This window comes from Lipotes vexillifer, unplaced genomic scaffold (genome assembly GCF_000442215.2).
Source record: "Lipotes vexillifer unplaced genomic scaffold, Lipotes_vexillifer_v1.1 scaffold636, whole genome shotgun sequence".
NCBI classification, from domain to species: Eukaryota; Metazoa; Chordata; class Mammalia; order Artiodactyla; family Lipotidae; genus Lipotes; species Lipotes vexillifer.
This window is the reverse complement of record NW_006786547.1, coordinates 1763021-1768916: the sequence shown is the minus strand read 5'-3', so window position 1 is coordinate 1768916 and position 5896 is coordinate 1763021.

The window sequence follows — 5896 nt, the reverse complement described above, 5'->3', positions numbered from 1 at the left end:
TACGCAGGCCCCTCACTGCTGTGGCCTCTCCCGTTGCGGAGCACAGGCTCCGGACGTGCAGGCTCAGTGGCCATGGCTCATGGGCCCAGCCGCTCCGCGGCATGTGGCATCTTCCCGGACCGGGGCACGAACCCGTGTCCCATGCATCGGCAGGCGGACTCTCAACCACTGCGCCGCCAGGGAAGCCCTCTTCTTTCACTTATGCTTTTGTTGATTTGAGTCCTCTTTTTTTCTTGGTTAGTCTAGCAAAAGTCTTGTCAATTTTGTTCATTTTCAAAAACCCAACTCCTAGCTTTGGTGATTTTTTTCCTATTGTTTTCTAGTCTCTGTTTCACTTATTTCTGCTCTAACCATTGACCCACCAGCTCAGACCGTGAGGACATGGGGCCACCCCTGGGTCCCTCAGAGTCCACCCCAGAGAGAAAGATGGAAACTGCCTCCAGCACCAGGGCCCTCCGGCTGGCTGCCCTGACCCACCTTCTCCCAAACCCTGCTTCCGTGGCTCCTCCCTCCTCCACTCCAGCTGACCCAAAGGCCCTTCCACCCCCACAGAAACAAAAATGACCATCGTTGGGGGTTACACCTTCTGGTTTCTCTTTTTTTGCCTACTTTTCCCCCGAGGCTCTCACAAGCCCCAAGCTCCCCTCACTTTTCTTTATTTACACTGATTCCCCAGGTGCCCTCCAAGTTGCCCCCAGGCACACACTTAGTGGAATGTCAGCTATATTCAGGGAACGTGGAGTGCAGGGCAGGAAGCAGACCAGCAGCCTGATTCTAGAGCTAGGGCCTAAGACGCGATGGCCAGGTGAAGGTGGTGACCACGTTATGCTGAGTCCCTGAAAACTCAGTTTGAAGAAAAGGCAAATTTAACCTTTTTATTGACTTGGCAGCTGCCTCTTCTTTACAGAAATAAAATAATGACATCTTTCTGGCTTTAGTTTCACTTCTATAAAATCTAACGGATTTCGGTTTTCCCACAATGTAAACAGACAAGAAGTCTCATTGAAATCAAGCGACGTGTGGAGTGTGGAGGGTTCTGACAGCCATCTACTGAGTTCACACTCATTACAGGGCAGACAGTGCTTCCGTGGCCAGGCAGTGCTGTCCCCAAAGGATGGGCAGGTCAGCCCTGCCCAAAGAAGGCCGGACATCAGTGCCAACACATGGAGAAGAAAGCCACGGATGTCACCGGCTAGCATCCTGCTCATCACTAATCCAGTGGCAGCGGCTGTCAGACCCAGGCTAGAGCTGCTCATTTAAGGCATCAGTAAAGAAGCATGTGTGTGACTCTACCACAACTTTAAAAATATTTTAATAGTAATGTTTCAAGACAGTTGATTTCCATTTTCATCTCATGGCATGTGCTAGAAGGGGTTAGCTGAGAAGGGGTCTGTGGGCTTCACCAGATTACCCACCGGGTGGGTGCCTGGTACAGAAAAGCTTAGTGGTGGGTCACCTGCAGCCGGAGGGGGACAGGGGTCCTGGAGAGGCGTCCCGGCCTCAGAGCCCCAGGGTGTCACACGCCGTGCACACACCTGCTCATAGTAGCTGTGTTCACAGTAGCCAAAGGGCAGAAATGGCTTAGATGCCCCTCAGCAGGTGGGTGGATAGAAAAAATGCGGTGCATCTGCACAATGGAATGTTATTCAGCCATAAGAGGAAGCCCTGACAGATGCTACAACATGGATGAATCTTAAAAACATGATGCTGAGTGAGAGAAGCCAGACAAAAAAGGCCACAGAGTGTGTGATTCCGAAACTGAGCAGGACCCTGTGGGCCTCCTGGGCATGGAAGCCTTTCTATGTCCCCTGTTTCTTGTTTGTAGGGAATAGGCTTCAGCCTCCATGACGTTCCCTGAGTTCCAAAGGGCAGATTCAAACAGTTGCCGTTCAGGGAAGGGAGGGGATGCAGAGACAAGGGAGGAACAGTCAAGAAACAATAGTGCAGCCTTGGGACAGGGTCCTGGTTCCGCCTCAAGGGACACACATAACAGTATCTCTGAGCTCTTCTGCAGAACTAAAACCCCCAACAAATGGAAGATGCTAAGTAGTTGATGAAGCATTCCCCATTCCAGAGAGAAGGTCACAGTTAGAGAACTTCGAGACCCACAGAAGCTCATTAGGAGGCCCCCTGAGGCCCTGCACACACCCGATGCTTATCAGCAACCCCGCCCTTGAACCACTGCTCTAAAACGCCTCACCAAATCCCCCCCACCCCCCCCCCCCCCGCCCCGGGTTGGGACACACGGTTTTGAGAGGCATGAGCCGACTGTGTCCCCCTTTGCCTGGCAAAGCAATAAAGCTATTCTTTTCTACCAAAACTCTGTCTCTGAGATTCAAATCAGCACCAGTGCACAGAGGCTGAGTTTTCAGCATCAATTCCATTAATGTGAAATGTCTGGATCAGGCAAACACGGAGACAGAATGCAGAATGTAGGGGCTGGGGGGAGGGGCGTGAGTGTGAATGAGTGTGGTGTTTGTTTTGAGGCTGATGAGAATGTCCTGGAAATAGGTAATGGTGATGGTCACACAGCTCTGTGATGAGCTAAAAACCACTGAACTGTACACTTTGAAAGAGTGACTTTTATGATGTGGGAATTAGATCTCAGTAGAAAACTTGTTTGAAAAGAGGCAAAACTGACCCCGGTGTCAGTTGGGGAGGGGAGGTGGCTGGGGGCACTAGAGGGCCTTCCAGGGACCCCTGTGTCCCATGCCTTGGCCTGGATGGCGGGCGCCCAGCTGCATTCACTCTGGGATAACCACCAAGCTGCAGATGCATGGTTAGAAGCTTGTCTGCATGGAGGTTAGTATTTCAGTTAAAAAATTAAAAAGCAAAAATGCCATCACAGAACTGAGTTCTCACTGTCTTCATTTTAACATACTTGAGGTCAAAGGTGCAGTTTTGTTGGGGCTTCCCTGGCGGTCCAGTGGTTAAGGCTCAGTGCTCCCATTGCAGGGGCATGGGTTCGATCCCTGGTCGGGGAACTGAGGTCCCACAAGCCGTGCATTGCAGCAAAAAAAAAAAAGGTGCACTTTTGCTTGTTTCCTGACCCCCCAAACCAGGGTGGACCCCCAAGTTCATTCCCGGGCACTTGGACTTTCCTCGTGGTGACACAAACTTCTCTTATTGTTGCTGCTTTGCTGTCTTTTTCTTGGGGGGGGCGCGGTGGGGAGCACGCTCGCAGTTGGGGGCAAGTCCGACCCACTTGGTCCTGCTGCCTGCCCAGCCCTGGAACGGTCTGGGTAAAAGCAGCGTGCCATCCGTCAGCACGGCGCACGTGCCACTTCTGAATGTAAGTTTTACTTCAGTAAGAGGGGAAAAAAAGGAACGGAATTTTAAATATCCTTCATTATTGTTAAATTTAAATATCCTTCATTGATATTCTCGGCACAAACCTGCAACATGAAACAAAAATGAGAAAATTAACGACGCCTAGAGCCCAGATGGTCTGCGGGGCGGCCGGAACCCCGGAGCCCTGCGTGAAGGGCAGCAGTGGACTGGGGCCATGGAGCGCAGGGCTGGTCCAGGCTGGTGTTCAGGCTGCTCGTTCCAAAGTGGCAGAATTTGGACTTCAGAGCTGCTGTCGAGGACATCCTGTCTCATCAGGCATCTCATCTAGCCCATCCGCCTAGAATCCTCCGGGGCAGCGGCAGCCAGTGTGCCCGGTCCTGTCGTCTAAACGTGATTCCGGTGCAATGAGAGCTGACCGACAGGGAGGAAAACTGCAGGTCAAGTCACTTGTCCAGCTGCAGTTGGTCCTCACAGCCGGCTGGGACACTCGGGCCCGAGGAAGTGCTGCCCCCTGAGCCGGGCGCCGTCGCAAGGGCAGCCAGGGCCATCAGCGGACCCTCCGGCCATCTGTGGACGAATGTCAGATGTAATTAAATATCGAAACCACATTCCCACTCCGATCCCGAGGTGTGGTGACAGGTGCAAGGAAGTCTGGCTGGTGCAGGCAGGATGCATCTGGGTCATCCTCAGCTGGACACAGAGGGGCCTCCCAGGGGGAGGAACCCCCTGTTGGCCCGTGTGAGAGACACCACCTGCACCGGGGCCCCTCCGACAGAGAGACCTGAGCCCCACAACGCCTCCTCCCTGGACCAGAGGGCTCCGCGGGTGGTGCTGGGTGTGTGTGTGGACAGTGTTCAGGGCTTCCTGGGCGGGGGGCCAGAGGTGCCAGGAGAGGTCGGGAGGAAAGGACGGGGTGCTCCCTACGAGATTGGGTTCCCCTGGATCTCAGGAGACCCCATGAGGACTGACACACACCCCGCATCACACGGATACAGTGAGGACAGGGTCCCGAGCCTGGATGTGGCCCCAGCAGTGCTCCAGGGAGAGGAGACCGGGCATCAGCTGGGAAGGGGGCCAGAGCCTGGGGGGGCAGAGACCCCCCCCGGAGCTCCCAAACCAGGACGCTGAGGGCAGGTAGCTTGGAGGCAGCCTGCCCCTTCCTCTCCATCAACGCCCCAAAAACCCCCCTACCCCCCGCCATCCCCACCCTGGTTAATGAAAATGGGACAGCTCCAGTAATCATGCTCCGGGCTATTTTCCCGAAGGAGCTGAAGACTTCTGTCCACACAAAACGCGCACACGGATGTTCAGGGCAGTTGTATTCATAATGGATAAGACCTGGAAGCAACCAAGACGCCCTTCAGTAGGTGAATGGGTAAACGGTGGTCCATCCAGACAGTGGAATATTATTCAGCACTGAAAAGAAATGAGCTATCAAGCCATGAAAAGACATGCAGGAACCTTAAATGCATGTTTTACAAAGTAAAAGAAGCTGATATGAAGAGGCTACACTCCGTGTGGTTTCCAACTACATGACGTTCTGGAAAAGGCTGAGCTACAGAGACAGTAAAAACATCAGTGGTTGCCAGGGGCGGGCAGGCAGGGAGGGAGGGGGGAACAGGTGCAGCACAGAGGACGTTTAGAGCAGTGAACGCATTCTGTGTGATATAATGGTGGGTACACGTCATTACACATGTATCCGAACCCATAGAACGTGCACCGCTGAGAGCGAACCCTAACGTAATCTGTGGGCTTTAGTTGATAATCGTGTCACAGGGGTTCAACTGTAACACACGCACTGCACTGTGGCGGCCAGATGTTAGTAAGAGGGCAAACTGGTTGAGGGGAGGACTCTCTGTACTTTGTCCTCAATGTTCTGTGAACCCAAAACTACTCTAAAAAATCAAATCTATTAACTAAAAGAACAAAGCAAAACCGGGGCCCAGCTACGCAGCCCCAGCTTCAAGACCAGCCCCCTGCCCTGGCCAAGCCTTCAGGGGCTCCACCACTCCCAAGAGAACCCCCCCAGGCTGGAGGACCCCCGAGGCCTGGCCCTGCCAAGCCAGCTGTATCCACTCCCCACTTCCCCAACCCCAGGGACTCAGTCCTGTCCTCCCTTCTGCTGGCCTGGAGCATGCTGTTCCCTGCCTGGACACCCTTCCGTGCATTCCTCTCTCCCCGGCCAATGGCCGGGGTCCCCACGGACCACCTGCCCCAGTGCTCTACTTCCGGATCTTCCGTCTAGCGCTTGTGAGAACCTCTGGGCAGGCCTGGCAGGACGGCCTGCTCACCTTGGCTAGTGGGCAGCTGGGCACAAACCAGCATGCAGGGGGGGACCCCCGACGGCAGCAGGAGAGTGGGCGCAGACCCGGCGTGGGGAGGCCCAGAGACGCGGCTCCCATCCCCGTGGTTGCCGGACCCGAGGATTCCCCAGCTAACCAAGCACTGGGAGAATCCTGGGGACACTCCAGTGACACATGTGGCTCCAAATGGGTGCAAAGGGGCCAACCGGTCCTAACCCGGACCCGGTCACCCAGCAAACCCCACACGCCCCAGCACTCGGCCTGAGACGCCTGGCCTCCCAACACTTTCTGCATCACCACTC